General features: G+C 39.0%; 1 protein-coding gene and 1 long non-coding RNA gene across 3 annotated transcripts in view; one reads left to right on the forward strand and one right to left on the reverse strand.

Annotated features, from left to right (window-relative positions):
• The window catches only part of fcho1 (FCH and mu domain containing endocytic adaptor 1), a 63,078-nt gene extending 50,443 nt beyond the window's left edge, over positions 1 to 12,635 (reverse strand). The window contains exon 1 of one of the 2 annotated variants that reach the window (XM_042417621.1): positions 12,512 to 12,635. The gene's annotated coding sequence lies outside the window, so the exon portion shown is untranslated. Of the gene's footprint in view, positions 1 to 10,457; positions 10,595 to 12,511 lie in introns of those variants that run through there. The other variant, XM_042417622.1, reaches the window with a different exon arrangement.
• Positions 12,636 to 12,774: 139 nt separating this feature from the next.
• On the forward strand, positions 12,775 to 17,104 carry LOC121901026. Its single transcript, XR_006097162.1, has 2 exons — positions 12,775 to 12,840; positions 16,618 to 17,104. It is a non-coding gene; the product is annotated as an uncharacterized LOC121901026 (long non-coding RNA).
• Positions 17,105 to 19,222: the final 2,118 nt, after the last annotated feature.

Below are 19,222 nucleotides of genomic sequence, written 5' to 3' on the forward strand. Positions count from 1 at the left end.
CACCAGGTACTTGTTTTCATTGTTTTTGAGAGTGCAGGCTTCCTCAAAGGTTGCGGACCTTTAATTCCTGTGAACTTAGTGGATTCTTTGGGGTTAAAAAAATCAAGAAAGACCCTGACCTGTTTCTCCTAGGTTTGCCCTCTAGGGAGTTAAAACTTCCTTTATCATTTTAGATTCTTCTTGACAAACTTCTACTTATTGCAAGGAAGTGTTTTTTACTTAATTGGATCAAAACCACCCCCACCTACTGTGACCCTCTGGCATAAAAGACACTTTCAATACACTCCAACATCAAAGAATACATGCTGCGCTAACGGGCAACAATAATTTGTTTTTAAAAGACTGGGCACCACTCCTAGATTTTCTTCCTGTTGATATCCCATGCATACTTAAAAGGGGGTCACCACTCGTACCATCCAGATATCAGACTCTGGAGACTAAAAGTTATAGAAACTGGTGCTCGATGAATAGCAAGTCAAATTTAACCTCAGGATGGAGAACTTGAGATAAACTTCTTCCTTTTTTTTCTCATATTTCATTTCTTTCCACTGTAACTACATTTATTACTATCATTTTTATTTATTTCTCTCTTTCTGTATGGTTATTATGTGTTATTTGGTGGTTTGGGTGGGGGTAAATGTTCCTTTTGTTATATTCCTGCACCTTGTAATGTCAATTCATATTCAATAAAAGTTACTTAAAAAAACAAAACAAAACAAAATAGCTGCCAATTAATTTTCTGTCAATCGGCTAATCGTTGCAGCTCTATATGCAATATCTCTAGTTTTACATCATGATATTGATATTAAATCCATATATTAGCTAGTTGTATAGAAAGGTATTCAACTAACAAAAGAAAATAAAGACGAAGCCAATGCCTGAGCAGGTTTTTCATGGAAAAATACCCATGCAGGGGGACTGTGATCCTCACCAAACCACCAGATGGTTTTCAGGCAAGCAAACAAGGGGAGCACAAGAGATACCGTTATGATGAGGGAGACAAAAGCCACTTGTTTTTGTCTCGTGACAGCTTGGTGCACCATATTGAAACATACAGTATATCTGAGCTAATTAGCCATTTTATTTTGATCATCATAGTTTCGACGCAGCATGATCTAGCAACACAAAGACAGAGAGAGGTGTGCACTGGGACCCCATGTAGATACCAGCCACGATGGGATGTATAGAAGTAGCTGACATCAAGCATTCACCATCTGGTTCCAACTAGACGCTCAGCTGAAATCAGCTCTGGGGCAAACAAAGCCCAGAGAAGAAATGGGACACACTGTGACCTTGATTCCTCCTTTCTCGGGATCATTTTTAATTCAGAAATGCCAGCGCAAATTTTTGGCTCTGCTGAGTGTGTCCCCGTGGCCATATGGTTTAACCACAGTAGCAAAATATCAAAACAACAAATACTTCACTCTAAACGCATAAACAGAAAGGACACGACTAAGGGCTTCAGAAATGTGTGATCATTTTGAGTTCCCTCACTATATCACCCCGCGGCGGTCTGCTGTACAGTATAAGATTTAGGGATGCACAATATGATTATTGATATGATATTTTATGTTCTGATAAATGAGAAAATGAAATTATTGTTGTTTTGATGATGGGATTTCAACTGATAGCTGAATTTCTGTGAATGTGAATGAACACTCCGAGTAAAATCATGTCACAGGCGAATAGATGAATTTATATAATTTAGCACTTTAAAGAGAGGAAAAGCTGTAGAATAATGCCAGAAAAAATGAGTAAGAGTAATGTTCAATCAGTTATCATAATAACAATCATCATCATAATGTTTACCATGTTGATCATCTTCCCTTATTATGTTAGCATGCTAACATTTTCTAAGTAGCACAAAATACAATCAAAGTATCGGACAAGTTCAAAATTTGACCTGATGATGGCACTAGATGAGATGACTTTCACCAGAGTCATTACAACTAATCATGAGGAGGATGTCGATGTCTAAATGTACCAAATTTCATGGAATCCATTCAGTAATTATTCAGACATTTAACTCACAACAACAAGGTGTTTGGTGTCTGGAGTTGTGGACCAACTGACCAGCATCACCATCGCTTTAGTCGTACTGTTAGCATGGATACATAGACTATTTTTTGGAAATCAATTATTTTATTATCTCTTCCATTATCTCTTAATCTGACAATTTATTTCTTGATTAATGAATGAATCCTTTAGCAATGAAATGTTAGAAATAAGTGAAAAAAATGGCATTCACGATTTCTCAGAGCCCACTGTGACATCCTAAACATTAAGACATTCAATTTTCTGTCACATATGACAAGGAAAATTAAATCATCACATTTGAGCAGCTGGAACTAAATAATCTTTGGTATTTTTGATTAACAAATGCCTGAAATCAATCATCAAAACAGTTACAGATTAATTTTCTCTCTATCGACTGTTTGTTGCAGCTCAGCTTTCCGCTACTCTGACACCTGTTTACCATTAGTTGCGAGTATAATTTCAAACGCTTATTATCCATGTCAGGTAATCCTGTTCCCCCTTCAAGTCTGTTTACATTCACACATGCTTGATCAACTCTTGTTTTTGATGATTATGTGTGTCAGAGTCACAGAAGCAGCCTGAAGAACAGCAGCACTGTGACACAGATAGTTAAACAAATAAGGGAAGGATCATATCATCAACAGACAGACAGTAAGTCAGTCAGAAAGACGAGGCAACCGACCTTATCAATGGAGACAAACTAATCTCTCCTCCTGCTCTCTGAGCCCTGCCACCCTCGCACTGCCTGACAACACACAGATGGCTGCCATGAAAAATTAGGACTCACAAAAGCAGATGGGGTGAAAGAAAAGTCTCATATACAGACAAAAAAACTATCCACGATCCACTTAATCGCATCAGGAAATAAATGGTGCATCCTCTCTGCCTGTACTAAGCATTTTTTGTTTTTAGTTCCCTTCCTATTTCTTTTTGCTGGAGAGGGGTATACTAACAGATGTCTCTCTGAAGGAAGGGAGGGAGGGAAGGTCAACAGAAACTCCCACCTCCTCACCACCTCCACCTGCCTCTCCCCCCCTCCTCTGGGTGGGAGACTCCCGGTGGAAATGCCAGAGAGCAGCCTCTTCCTCCGTCTCAAAGAGCAAAATGAAAATGGAATTGGGTTGAGTGTAATGACACAGCCGAGTGTGGAATAAAGACACTTCACTAACCTCTGAGCGGGCACATTTGTCACAAGCTCAGGGAGCAAAGCAGGGAGGGAGAGAAAGGGACTCAAAGGAATAGAGCTAAAAAACTAAAAAAAAAGGACAAGTAGAGGTGAAAAACAGAGGAGTTGAAGCCAGGTGGGTGGATGGGAAGACTCAGAGACAAAACAGGCACAACCGTATTGCAAAAAAATCACGCAAATAAACAGAAACAAGCCTCCAAACAGGTGAAGGACGAGATGAAACGATGAGACAGAAAGCTACATAAGTGACACAGAGGATACAGCAGAACTAGAACGAACGTCTTCCCTGAAGATTCATCTTATCACCTCCACCCATTCCTGCTCACTTTTGACAATAAAAACCGGTAGTCTCTCTTTCACTTAAGGTCCGGTCCCAGATCAGGAGTCACTCTGGGTGGGAACCATGTCCTAGATTAGGTCTGCTGACAACTAATTAAGCCCCAACACTTTCTAATCTCATATTTCATAACAGGAACACAGTATACAGTCATTCCACAATCTGTTTATTGATCTTTTTTTTTTTTTTTCAACCTTCAGCCTTCAACAGTTTCCACAATGACGCATCTACTGTTGCTCACCGATGGATTCATTATTGTCAATTTATTAAAGAAGGAGCTCCGTAGGTATCTGGCATCAATGATACACTTGCACATTTAGACAGAACAGCCACATTTGACCACCTAAGAGCAGCACGGCAGGAAGATCTGGGAGTGTATGTCGGAGGAGCTCAATTTCTTTCTTCTGTGTGTGTATTAGACACAGATTATTACAATTAAAAACTTTTGCACAGACTGCATCTTTCCGTATTAAAACTTTCCTAGACATGACGAGATGATGTTCCGGCTTTCCGTCTGATGTGGGCTGACGTCAGTTTTATTAGCACACATGTTTTGAGACAGCCAAAACATAAAATCTGTATCTGAAATCTTGGGGGAAAACCACTAAAACCAGAACCAATAAGCAACCAATATAGTTTCATCTCTATAACATTGTCAACACGTGGATTGATTTTACTTTCTGTAACTGGAAGCAGAAGAACCCACCAACCCACTCAGCACTTAGGATGTGACCTCCAATAAGAAAAAATTAAAAACACTCACCGAGAGGAAATGTAATTAAGTTTTATGTGATTTGGCAACCTTTTATAAACCATTTTAATAATGCTGCTTTATGATCTGTTGCTGTAAAAACACAGTATTGAATGATATCTTTTTTATATATTCTTATGTGCATATACTGTAAATAAATACTTTGCACTGTGCAATAACCAAATTTTGTACCAAAACCCCAAAAAACAGTGTTTAAAAAAAATCTTTAAAGGTTGAAGGGATTCATTCAAAACGGCAAAACATCTGTCAAACATAAAAAGGATCATTAAACTAAAGGGAATCTATGTCAGCGCCGTCGGATTGTTATTACTTAAATTCACATGTGAGGCACTGAGACAGGAGGGACGAGTACAAACCGACTGAATCTGTGGTGCCTCAAGAGTCTACTGCAGTCAATCGACTCATCTGTCCTTCAGTATTAGTTTTAAACCTGGTTTGGCGAAGCGTGGAGGAGGGATGATTTTGTGTCAGGCCTAATTTCCCCTTCCCTGCCGCTGTCTTCTGCACTCCTCTGCTACATCTACCAGCGCTGGATGACTCATTGCTGTGGCTGGTAATTTAGAGCAAGACTTCACTGTGGATGTTTAATCGTTTCTTTCATAAGTATGGAACCTGTGTGGGTTGATACGATCAGTCCGACTCCAATATAAGCTTTCTTTTATCCGCACCGACGTCATTAAACTCGGTTTTTCCATCACTTTCAACAACTAAACTCACTTGTTTGGGTCATCGTCGTCATCACAGTCGGGAGGCGCTCAATAAATACACATTTCAGTAGCAGTGAAATATTTAGTCGATTAGTAGATGGATGTCCTTTGCGACCGATGTATCGTGAAGACAACTGAAGCTCAAAAGGTCCACTTACTAATGATTCAGAGCTTTCAACTGCATATCATGGTCTTCTTACAGATAAAGTAGCTGGCTCAAGTGTTATGAAGTGACTTAAATGTGAACTTTTGGTCATGTGATAACAGGGGGTCTGACAATTAATCAACAACAGAGCAGCAACTAATAATTATTCTCATAAACAACTAATCTAATTGATTGATTGACTGATTGACTGATTAATTGTTTGTGGTATAAAATATCAAGTTGATGCCTTCAACCAACAAAGCAAAACCTAAACATATTCAGTTAATTATCACATAACACAAAAAAGCAACAAATCCTCACAATTAAGTAGGACATTTTGCTATAAAAATTACTTAAAAGATTATTCCAAATATTTGCAGATTATTTTTCTGTCAATCGTCTAATTGATTAATCATATAAGCTCTAACCTACAACAATATTTAATAAATGGATAGATCATCTAAGCCATTTATCAAGCAAAACACGGTCTCTGAATCCAGCTTCTAAGATGTAAGATCTGATTTTCTCTGGTTTATATCACTGTAAATTTAATACATTTGAGTTTTGAACGGTTGATTGGACAAAACAAGCCATCTGAAGGCATCATCTTGGGCTCCCTGGGAAATCATGATGGGCATTTTTCATTATTTTCTGACATCTCATAGAACAAATGATTAATCTAGTTTAGTTTAGATTAGATTATATCTGAGGCTGTAAAAACAGATAACTGTCTGCATCAGACCCTGATCTTACTAAATCCATCCTGGTGGTGATTCATTGCCAGTCTCATATGAAGAGACAGATAATTGCTATAATAGTCAACAACAACTTCAGCACTCCCAAACTGCAAAGCCCGTGCGTCAACAGAAACACGTTAAACCCAGAGACTGTGCTTTAAATCATGAAACCAACAATCACATCTCCGCCAACTTGATGGCGGAATTACACCCTGTACTTAATGACTAAAGCAGCTTCAGCAACACTACGCAGAGCCTTTTCTCTTAACGTGATAAACAGGCTCCTCTGTGAACCTCCGATCGAGCCTTTAGTGACTGAGACAGAAAAGAAACAGTGAGACAGCAAACAATAGACAGGAGGGAGCGAGAGGGAAAGAGAAAGCAGAGTGATAAACACAACCCAGGCTGTCAGCTCCCCATTGTCCCGGCCTGAATGTGCTTTTGTCACTGCAGCATACAGCCCCAGTCCGGTCTATGACAATGTGCCAGGCGGGCATCACTTCCAAACCCTGGCATGAGCAGCTGTGTGAGAGCAAGAGAGCGCACAATGCGACAGCAAACACTCACAATACACGTCAAGGTCCATGCACAAGCTTCAAGATGAGCATGTTTGCAGTGGTTTAGCAGTGAATTAAGACAGTGTTGAGTCTTAACACTGCAGCTTATTGTATCTGAGGAAAGACTGAGGAGAATCACCAGTTTCTAGATGGATTCAATTCTGTTCTTTTCTTAGCATCTCATTAACAAGGCTCCCTTTCATTTTTAAGAATTTATCTCTTCTTTGTAGCTGCATACTTGACATATTATATATAGATACACTCTATAGCTGATATCTGTTAAATGATTGTGAAAATGATACAGTAGCTTTTTATGTGTTTATGAACATCATTATGCAGTTCAACTGTAAATGAAGATACAGTTTAAGCCCACCATTAAGTGACAGGTTTCCCTTATAGACTTTGGCTGAGGTTTTTCCTTTTTCTGCAATAAAACATAACTTTGCCTTCAAATCACTGCCGACAAATCCCCATCCTGCTGTTCAGCCAACCTCGCTGCAACTAATGATTACTTTCATCATTGAATAATATCTAGATTTTTTTTTTTTTTCCTATAATGAAATTATTTGTTTTCTCTATAAAATGTCAGAAAATAGTCAAAAGTGGTGGTCACAGTTTCACTTCAAACATTTAAGATTGTTTAATGAATATCTTGAGCTGAGATTGTTTTATCGACTGCTGATTCCAAGTTCAACATTTGACCTTGAACTTCAACTGTCAACACCTACATGTACATTTCCATGACAACCGGGCAACCTCTATCCGCTGATTAAGATCACGTGAAATGATTGAAAGCTCCAGAACAGCTATTGTACTAAATGCACTTTGGAAGTAAGATTGATCATGATAAAAAATGATGCAGATAAATGTTCAGCTGTCCCAACTATTGACTCATTGTTTCAACTCTAGTTTTTTTTTTAGGTATGTATATTTTTGGGGCATATTATGGCTTTATCAGAGACATTACAGAGACGACAACAAATGAGGGGAGAGAGATTTTGGGAATACGACAAAGATAATCAGCCAGATTCGAGCCGGGCACATTGCAATTAATGGAGACCATAAAGCATTTTTAACACACTTATGAACATCATTATGTAGCACAACTATAAATGAAGAAACAGTTTAAACCCATAATTATGTCAAAACTGCCCCTTCTGGGCTATTGCTGATAAAAGTTTTCTCTTCCCTTTTTTAACTCTGTGATAATTAAAATAATCTTCAATCAAAATCAGCCTTTATGCTGCTATTAAGCCAATCAACAAAACAATTCTCCTTATCTTCCATTGCTCCTTATCACTCTTGCTTATTGAGCACAGCACAGCATAAAATGAACCAGTAACCTAGAAATAGACCCAAGACCAGAGCCAGAGGGTGGGGTGTGGGGGTGGGGGGGGCGAGGGGGGCAAGCCTGCTCCTCCATCCTGCCCCAGGATCCTCCCATCTGCCACGGGGGAAACCTTGGCTGGGCTCATTCACGACCTCAGGCACAGGTCATGGTTTTATACAAGGGGGATTGTACAAAATTCCCTAGCAGGATGTAATGTTGTCACCTGAATTTCCACATGTTAAACACTGGATGGATTTATGATGAAACAATGTCATAAACTGCAAATCAACAACTGTGAAGTAGAAGAGTTTTATTGTGTTTGCGTTACATAACAGGTTAGCTTTACTGTTTCCTGCCTCGAATTTCCTGCCTCTGGGTTCTGCCCCGCTTGGCAATGAAGAGGGAAGGCCTTGAAGCACTTCAGCCTACATATGTGAGGCTACCCATGTATAATTAATATTTGTCATCAGCACCATGTAATGTGTTGTTGGAGAGCCAATAGAGAAGGAGGGAGGCAGGATCGCAATTTGGAAAAGTAAGGAGATCCTTATGGGTCAAAAAAAAAAATAGAGAAAGAGGAGTCATCAGGGATGCGGAAGAGTCCAGAAGATTGACTATGCATGGCTGCAAGCGTATGCACATGAGCATTCTTGCCCGTTTGAATATTTAGCTGGACTGTGCAGCAGGTTGTTGGCAGATAAAGCGTCAGCACGGCACAGAGCCCATTCAAATTTAAATGCAAAACAGGGAGCTCTTCTTATTCACCTGCTTCTTTCTTTCTCCTCACCTTCCCCTCTCTGCCTGCCTCTGTCTCTGATGTCTGGACTGGTAACAATCAGGCTTGAAAAGCATCAGGCGTTTAAAAAAGAGAGTGTTTGTGGTTTAGCAATTGGCTGTGTGCTGCATGGCAGTGAGGAAACAGCAAGTCAGCAGAAGCTTGAGGGTGTCAGCCAGAGGTTTGGGTACTTTTTCACTGCCTGTAGTATCTTATAAGGTGGCCAACCTCATCACTTTCTATGATTACCTCAATGACAACATATAACTACATATCTGAACTGGTGCATAGACAGCATTTCCTTTCCATTTGCTGCATGTGATAGCCCCTACAGCCTGAAGAATATAGCAAAAATGTCATTATTCTTCTAAGATGCAAACAAAAAGTCTGTCAAATTGCAACTGTCCTTGAATTGTAATATGATATCCAGCCTGTCTTAGCCTGCATCACTTACTGTCATTGATCGTTTTATTGCCTCAGGAAAAACAGCAGGGTTCAAAATCAAAATGACCTCCAGCCTGCACATCTAAAATAAAAACAGGTAAACACTGGGCTCTGCGTATATCGAAGTTTGAGACTTGATATTCTGTGCTCTTATAGACTGTCCAACTCTTCTCTACTGTGAAAAAGTTCCCACACTTTTATCCTCAGTGCCTTCATACAGTAAACATGCCACACAGTGTTGAACTATCAGTGCAATTGTGTTTGAAAGCAATATGTTACTATGTAATATTCATCATAGACTCTGGTATTGTGACAATGTTAGAATTTAGCCTGCAGTATTTGGCTTGAGTGAATGTGCTCCATGGAGGACACTCACTCAAGCCAACATACCATCTGACCCGTATATCTCCAAGACTACAGCTGAAACGATTGGTCAATTAATTCTTGAGTTGATCAACAGGAAATTCAACTGCAACAATTTTCATATTCAAAATAATGGTATAAGTCAAGAAAAAACAGCAAAGTATCTGGTTCCGGCTTCTCGAATGTAGATATTTGCTGGTTTCCTTAATCATAGTCAGTGATATTAAAATGGATTACTTCCACATTTTGAACTTCTTCTCAGACAAAAAAAACAATTTGAACATGTCAACTTGAACTTTGAGCTTGAATGTAGATATTTGCTGGTTTCCTTAATCATAGTCAGTGATATTAAAATGGATTACTTCCACATTTTGAACTTCTTCTCAGACAAAAAAACCAATTTGAACATGTCAACTTGAACTTTGAGCTTCAAGAAAATAATCGTCAGATTAATTGATGATGAAGATGAACATTGTTTGCAGCTCCACCCATGTAATGATCATAGATTTTTACCCTTAACATTCAGCAAAAGGTTCACTAGTAACGGCATCAGAGGCTTAATGTATCAGCAACAACACAAGTAGCCACTATTCAATAATGTAAAAAAAAAAACTCCCATGTCCCTGCAGTATTGAGGTATAATCAATAAAGCAAGCAACCAAATTAAAGAGCACAGAAATTACAGCAAAGCATCTGAATGTAATTTAGGCCAACATATTGTAAGTAAATGCTCCTCCAAGCCAAGATATCACTTGTGTTTTATGTATAATCTTTCCTTTATTGCTCCTAACAGTGTATATATCACTATAAGCACGGCTGTAAAAAGCAGTTACTGAGGAGCCTCGACAGACTTGTTATAGATAACAGCCATTAACCAGTGAATGAACATTGATTGTCAAGAACTAGCCAGCAACAAATGTGACTTGGCAAGATCCTGCCTGTAAACTGAGAAGAGGTGAGAAAAGACAACCGTTCCTCGAAACGCTGGTGTGCGTTTCTTCATCTAATGATAGTAAGACCCCCCCTCTCTCTCTCTTCTCACCGCCTCCTCTCTCCATCCCACTCACCCTGACTCACTTTGTCAGCATTCATCAGGGAAAAGGCCTATCTCCTGTTGAAGTCAAGACACCGGGGAGAGTGTTGTTTACCTCTTTGATATCAAAAGACCCAGCAACACTCAACTCTCGACTCCTGCCATTTGCTCCCAGAGACGGAGAGAGAAAAACAATGCAAGTAAACAGATCACTGTGACATCAGAAAACAGCCATGTTGCATTGTGAAGATGCAGCTGCCATGGCTTATGCTATAGCTGTTTGGAAATTAAGTCAAACTGAAAAACTAAACTGACAGTCAGTCAAAGGGGAATTCCAGTCTGGCTATTTTGGTTTAGCCTAACAGTGGTTGACTTGCATGTTGAGAGTGATGCAATGATGCAAAGTGTTAAACCTAAAACCCTGAATTCAACAAAATGATCGTTCTTACTTTCCCTTTTGAGGATATATTAACCAATGAACTATTCCCAGACACAAATAGTCTGACTAATTATAGATTTTTTTTTTTTTAAAAGGTCAATTCTGTATTTTTCATAGATTATTATCAAAGGCTTTTGTCTTTATTTGATAGCAAACAGCAGAGTTACAGGAAATGTGGGGAGAGGGGAGGGCTGACATGCAACAAAAGGTCCTCGACCACATTCATATTAGGGATGTTGTGGTGATAAACAAATGGGCCACTGACATCCCTAATATCTATACTTTTACCCTAAAATATTGAGACATACTCACACTCATAAGTGAAAACAACAACCTTTAAGTAGTTGTTGTTAAGTGTTAAATGTACTTTTTTTAAAAAACCTGTAGTAACCTGGAGTGAGGCTACCCTTTTGGATCACCGATTGTGTATTTTAAGTTATAAAACAAAAACGGCATCACCGGTAAAGGTCAGATAGGATCCTTACTGTCATGATGCTGCACCTTTGCAGTGCTGCCGACTCTAAAAAACACTTTTCAATACGGTATCAAACTGAATCATTATAGTATGGCCAAGCAAATTCAATATTTCTTATCAGATACTCTCTTTAATCTAAACTTTTTTTACTAGGTCAGGGTGTCTCCAAGTTGGGTACCGCTCTATAACAGATGCAAAGAAATATCCGTCATATCTCTATGTGGAGGAATTCACATCAGATATCTGGAGCAGACCATCAAGCATTTGTGGGCTCTCTCTCTCTAACCCAGAAACCCCATAATGTTGTCTCTTATCTAATGTGGTCTGATGTACAGCAGCAGCCAAGGCTTCCTCAGACCCACTTTGTGGACTTACTGAATTGTCACTGTTTTAACCCAATGAAGCTGGTGTCACAGATAGAGCCCAACCAGTGTTATCTGCTGATTTCAGCTTATCACAGATATATCTGTATCAGCATAAATGTGGGCAAATAAGCAACGAGGCATAGCAGTACAGGAGTGTCACCATTACATGGTTTGTTTGGATTTTTTTTTCAACTGTAAAGTAAAGCATCATCATATCCTTAAGACAACTTTGTCTAAGGGTGTAGGAGGATCATTTGACCAGGGACATTCAGTGATATCCACTTAAACTCCCAAAGTCCACTGGCTGACTAGAAATCAGCATAGGCTCCAAAAATGCCTCCAAGATAGCATCAGATAACACAAATAACCTCTGAGTGGGAGCCAGACTGTTAAATTAGTTTATGTCAGAAGCACCAATATAAAATCTCAGTCCAATAGAACCAGGAGCCTTGGCAGATGATGCACATTTTTAACCCCTCTATAAAAGCACAATGATATATGGATTTGTTACACTGAACATTATCAACTTAATTTTAGAGTCTGGAATTATATGCTATTTTAAGCTTGTACATTTACTTGTCTTTCGTAAGTTTGTCCTTGAACGTTAGCTAAATTTCCCCCCGTTCATATGTTAGCTGCTGCCAAACAAACGTGTCTACTAGTGCTGCCAGTTTCAATTCAACAATGTCACAGCCATGCATGAACAACTCGATATTTTTTAATAGCCTAGCACTAGCTCATTCGAGCCAATTTCACTGTCATATTCATGTTACAGAAGGAGGTGAAAAAGACAAAGAATTATTTATTACCTTTATAGACTTCTCCGGCAGTGTTTATAGTACATTTTCCATCTCCAGTCTTTTTGGCAGCTACGGTCCAACACTTGCATGCACCCTGAGCGGTTTGATCATAGTAGTAGAAATTCACCAGGCAGTTTTCAGTGTGCGCGCACACTCCCGCCCAGCTCAGCGGTGATTGGCTACTCCGGCCGTCGATCACAGAGAACCGTGTAGTAGGCATAGCAACCATATAAAGGCGGGTCTAAGTGCGTATACTAGCAGTCTATTGGCTAATTGTTTCCTAGGTAATGCCCACAAAATAAGGACTCCTGCATCTGACGATTGAGATAAAACAAAGAGTAAGCAAAGTTCCGTTACTTGATAGCGAATATAGCCTGCTTTTTTTTCAAGATTACTACCAATATGTTCTGTGTGGTGTAGTTGGACACTATAAGATTAACTTCTTAAACAGTTTCATACTTTCTGACAGTGTCACATTTAAATTATGTATCTACATGTCAGCTCTTCACTGAGGCTATTTGATGATTGAATGACTTTTAAATGGGCCCTCTCATCACATATACCATATATATACAGCATATATGAACACATTACACTCACATCTATGTCAATGTGTCATGCACATACACATAGAAACATGCATATGCAGACAATGTTTTATCTGCTTAGTTGTTGTTTTTTTAATCCTGAATCTGTTTTATCCAGATGTTTGTTTGTAATTAACCTAACGTTCAATTAAAAAGCCTAATAAGGGACAGAGGCTACACATTATCTTCAGCCAGATGTCCAACATGGCATTTTTCCCCCCTATTACTTCATGCTATGATGTTTATTGTCAAAGTTTGTTTTCCCAAACTAACATATAAATAAATAAAGATATCCAAGTATTTTATGGCTGCACAGTTCCCTCAAATTGAAAAATTATAAACGTCTTGTGCATCATTTTGTACAAATTTCCCCCCACATTCAGCCGGTAGTGTAAATGGCATCTTTGGAAACTTTAGGATCTCTATAAGAATCTAGATTAAAGTATGTTTGAACAATGTTTGGCTGTGCAGCATGAGTTTGTCATGACTGGCCCACCAGCAATTGGCTTTTTAGGGTTAAAAATGCAGATCCAGGAATAAAGATAAAAGAGCACATGGTAGAAACAGAGCTTCTTCTTCCTTCTTAATCAATGCTCATCTATCATATTGACCTCTGTAAGTCCATGCTGTAGGCTACCGCAGACCTCTTAGGTCACTTAATAGACCCCTGCTATTTACCACCAACACAGAAAGACATGCATGTGTGTTTCCTTTTACATAAAGTCACAACAGTTCTAATTTAAGACCAAAACACTGTGTTTGTTGAATTGTTTTGTGTCTTTGGGATAGACTTGTCCTTCAGTCAACACACATACAGCCTTAGGGTCACTACCTTACAAAACTAGGATATGTGGCTTACTAACTGGCCCTTAAAAGTTGTAAAACACAACTGTAGAATTGGTTTATCTTGTAATGTGACAGCCAGACAGAATAATCTTTATAATGATAAATTGTTTGTGCAAGTTGAAAGGGATGACATGCCCTTTTTCTTGCATAAAACAATTATAAATCCTCCTTGCTGGCTATCAAGAAATCTATAAATGTCGATTTGTGCACAGGCAGAAAGCAGTAAATCAGCATGTACTTTATACACTTCTTTGTAAGTACTGATTGATTTGCAGGTCAAAAGATATCTTGAGACCTTTGAAGCAGGTCCTAATTAACCAGTGAAATTAATATGAAATAATTGTATGTAACCTAAACATCAAACAAATTTGGCAGAGTTTTAGATCTGCGAATGCAGTCTGAAGGGTAATGAGACAACATTGTCTATCATACTAGCACAGGACATGTTTCAGGTGGTGATTGACAGGAAAATATTCACCTGCATGTCAACCTCTGTGAGATGCTGACAGTAGTCCAGGAGGAGGCAATGACAGCAGCAGTCTCGAGGCATATATTGATTGACAGTGAGGAGGTAGCTGTCCACTCCATCAGTTCTTCAGTGAAGCCTGTAACATATGATGCAGTCAATCTTTACTCTCAAATGTACAGCACAGGCAGGCTATCAGTAAAGCCAGACTGCTGTGGATGATAAGTGGCCGTTTATAGACATACACTCTTGAAGCTCAGATCCTCAAGAGTGTGAGGGCTGGAGAAGTATTCCTGCAAACAAGCAGGGTGTCATCGCCTTGGCATTAACAGTTCAATCTGCACTGGGTCTGCTCTAAATCACTCCAACCAAGGATGGCATAAAAAAGAGGGAGCATGTTACTCCCAGTCCTGCCTCCCTACACCGGCTGCCTGTTAGCTGCAGAATTGATTTTAAATTCCTGATGTTTGTTTACAAGGTGTTAAGTCCTGTCCCCATCATTTTTATTTATCTTATCTATGATTTTTTTCCTCTGTGTGTAAAGTGCCATATAAATAAAGCTGGGTTGAGTTGAGTCGAGTATATCGGGTTGTATCTCTCCGAACTTCCCTCCTGCAGTAGGCTGGGTCCAGATCTCTGAAAAGCTGTCAACATTTCAGATTTTTTTTTCATTTAAATACTGAATAGTGCTGTGAAAAGGAAAGAACGATTCAGTGTGATTTTCAGGCCACTGTTGCAGATCTCACAATGCTGTTAGCAACTCTCCATGCTGTGCTTCTCATGTGGAGCCCTCATATAATGACATTGTAACAGGAGAGAGAATATGAAGTAAACATTGATTAAATTGTACCAATTTGTGTAAAGACCAGTTGAAAAAAGTACTGCTCTTTTCATAGTAATTTAAATATATAACTTGCTTATCCCAGATTGTTGATTTGGATAAAGCTTTTTGGCACTGAATATCTGCACAAAAACTCACACTAGCCATTTGTTTGTGCAGATATTTAAAGTTTGTGAATTTATTTATCTTCAATAAGAAATACATGTATCAGTGTCAAAGTAATCTGAGAGCTCTGCCACAAGCACAGCTGTTATTACTTTCTGATGCTCTCACACATCAAAGACATGAGGAGTGAGAGTCCTCTGCTGGAGGTGTTGTCTCTCAATGTGATGCTTAGTGATGTGATATTAAAATCGATACAGGGTGCAGCGGAACATAATGTCGGTAGCTCGGCACAGGGTTATAGTTTGTGTACTTTCCCCGCGTGGTAACTGAGATGGTTAGATGAGATTATCATCACTTTCATCTTCAGATATACACAGAACTACAGCTAGGAAGAGAACATATAACCACAAGTCACGAGGCAAGATTTTATCTTACTTTAGTCAAGATCTCCTATAAAAGAGTAAGGATCAGCAAAGACCTAAACAAAACAATATTATGATTATGTAGAGCCTTTCCTATCCATATGTCAAGTGTAAGATCCCATTCAGGAGTGTATAAACCCCGTCTTTCTGTAAACAGTCTGATTGGCAGTGTCCCCTTGCTTCCATCTGCGAACACAAATGAAATGGAGGATAATGTTTTGAGCCTTTAATCCGCAGTAAAAATCTCCCAAATAAAATGAAATGAGCTGCCGAATTTAATTATGTATCATCAGTCCGTGCCACCTGTTGGTGTTCCTATTCTTATCCTGCGTGAGTGCTCTCGGTGCTTCAGACACCAGCCGATACGCTCTCATTTGTCTCCCTCTAAAGGTCCTTTCTGATCATGTCCTCTTTTATCATATCAATACACTGACTGAACACAAATATATTGTGACATAATTTCATCTGATTATGCAGATGCCAGATGAAGGGCCATCACTGTTTAGGTCATTTCCTAGTCTTCCTCAATTCTTCCCAATTAGGTATGTTAAATACAAATTTATATACATGAAAATAGGACTCAAACTGAGAAGATAGAGGGACCTTTACTTGACAAAATGCTGTGCTCATCCTCTGAAGATAACAGGCAAGTTTGTTGTGTCATTTCCTGCTTGCAACTCAACATTAATGTGTACATTTTTGCAGAAACACTTGCATGCAGCCAGGAAGTTACTGATCTTCTATGCAAGATGTACGGTATCTCCTGAATGAGGCCCAATACGTACACCCACATGTTTTTTATCACCTCTCTTCCTCCTGTGTGTCTCCATGTTTCTGCCTCTCATCAGGTTCTTTCAAATCAGCTTAACTCCTGCTTGAACCGGCTGGCTGACAGCTGCCAAGACAGAAGACGAGGCAACTGCTCACAAAACACAGACACAGTCTTGGATCTAGCAAATGAGATGACTTTCCCCTCTGCAGACCTCTTATCTCCCCGGGATCCATCTGTGGCAAGAAGTGCTCTGTGTCTCTTCTCAGTGTTATTACTGCCTTTAGCTGGTTGCCTCTCTGTGTCAGGTCTGCCTCTTTGTGGACTTGTTGGCTTGCAGAGGAGGTGAACAGGGATACTGCTGCTCATGTCTGTGAGCCATCAGCACAAAATGATGGAGAGGAAATCACAGCATCTTTTTTTAAGTTGAAATGCCATTAACAACTTACAATAACAGTTATTGTATGTTTGGTTTAACAGCTAATTTAAAGCTGAACACTCAGTATGCAGGTATTCCTGACTCAGACTGATAGCCTGCAGTGTCTTAATAAACTGTAAATGGTGTGGCTGAGTAGTACTTGTCCTCAGATTTTTTTTGAGAATAATGCAAAAATTAAATATCAGTTTAGTTTTATTTGCACATATACAAGATCATAAAAAACAATAACAGAAGTGAAACAGATGATTGAGGAGAGGTAAAGAAGTTGTTGGCTTATGCAGAGAACAGCTTCCTAAATTCATAATAAAAGAACAAATATTTAAAAAAATGAAATGGCAAATTAAAATATATGTAAATACAAAACAGAGGAAAAGAAAATAAGAGAGACAAAATAAACTGATCAATGTACAAGTGATCAGCTGACAATGGACAATAGTCATATTAAAAAAGAAATGGAAAGTAATTATAATCAAGATTAATTAGACATAATGTTTAAATCTAAACTTAAAACTCATCTTTTTGCCTTAACCTACAATTAGTTGCCTTTAATTGAGTACTTCATGACCTTGTTCTGCACAGCAGGTTGGTTTCTGTCTCAATGGATTTACTGAGTGTTGCTCTGCCGACAAGATTATTGATTATTGCAACTGTTCTGATAACCACTGGATCTCTTTAACCTTCTGTTTGTTTGTTCCACAAGCATGTGAGCATCCAAGCTGTGTGCCCTTCTCTCTTCTCTCTCTCTCTCTCTCTCTCTCTCTGTTTTCTCTTCCTGTCCTCTCTTGTTGAACTGCTCTGTTTCCCTGGCTGTCGGTGCCATCTCCTGAGGTTTAGAATCTGGTTTCCCATCCTGCAGGAGTTCAGCCTCACCTCATGTCTCTCTGTCTGAATGATGTCTTTATCTTTCTCTCTGTCCTTTGTGAATAATGTCTTTTCTTGTCTCCTCTCTCCCATGTGTCTGAATGCTGTGATGTGAGTCTCCCCTGTGTGCATGTATATATATATATATATATATATATATATATATATATATATATGCTCTATTCTGTACACACAACATCTATTGTATGTCTTTCTGTCCTGGGAGAGGGATCCCTCCTCTGTTGCTCTTCCCGATGTTTCTTCTATTTTTTCCCATTAAAGAGTTTTTTAGGGAGTTTTTCCTTATTCGAATTGAGGGTCTATGGACAGAAGATGTTGTATTGCTGTACAGATTATAAAGCCCCCTGAGGCAAATTTGTGATTTATGATATTGGGCTTTACAAATAAAATTATCTTGACTTGTTTGAAATGGTATGACAGTTTTTAAATCCCTGAAACAATAGCAAACTCCTGATAAAATGTAGTTTAGCATACTGTATACACCACAATATCTCAGGGAATACATACTACATGTTTGCTTTTATAAAAGCTGACATGGGAGCTGAAGATGGTCACCCTGTATACTATTATGAGAATTAATCTGAGAATGAAGTAACTAAAATATGATGAGAGAGAAAGTGGCAAGTACATACTATAAGCTATAGTAATAAAGCTACAAAAAGTAGATGTATGAACTTTACATACTCTTTGTGGAGTCACACAAATTCATTCACTTCCCCTCCTGGTGGGGTTCACTTTCTAAGCTGTCTAAACTAGACAGAAGTTTCTGCATACACTTAAGGGCTTATTGTAATAGGAGCAGGATGCCAGAGAGGCAGTAGTCTAGTTAGAGATGACAGCTCCCACATTGCAAAGCTTTTAACTGTAATTAGGACTACAAGCTTGACAGTTAAAAAGTTTTTGCAGTTAGACTCTGTGCAGAAACTCTTTTGTCTTGAACTGTCAGATGTGAGAAGGGCTCAAGAAGAAATGACCCCAAAAGAAAGTCAGACACCATGTAGCCACAAGGGGGCGCACTGGATCTACTTTTTAAACTTTCAACTTCAGCTTGATCCAATAAGGTCCCAACTTCCCAGTTTGGCATTAGTTGACTCCATGTCAGTGGTTTTCAGATTAAAGTGAGAGGGGCTTTAGGGACTTCTTCCTTTCACAGTGCTATTGTTGGGTAATTGTTGTGTGGATTTTTCCTTTAGTGTGTGCGTTTACCTGACTGGCAGGCTTAGTCATTTCAACCAGATTCTGTTATCGTTATCACCCTGCCAAAAGTGCACTAATGAGTACTTTTCCTCTAATTAGACCATGATATTATGGGAAAATACCACAGGCATGATATGGTCTATCAGCACCTCCAACCACTAAATTC

Source organism: Thunnus maccoyii, chromosome 7, assembly GCF_910596095.1.
Source record: "Thunnus maccoyii chromosome 7, fThuMac1.1, whole genome shotgun sequence".
Taxonomy (NCBI): Eukaryota; Metazoa; Chordata; class Actinopteri; order Scombriformes; family Scombridae; genus Thunnus; species Thunnus maccoyii.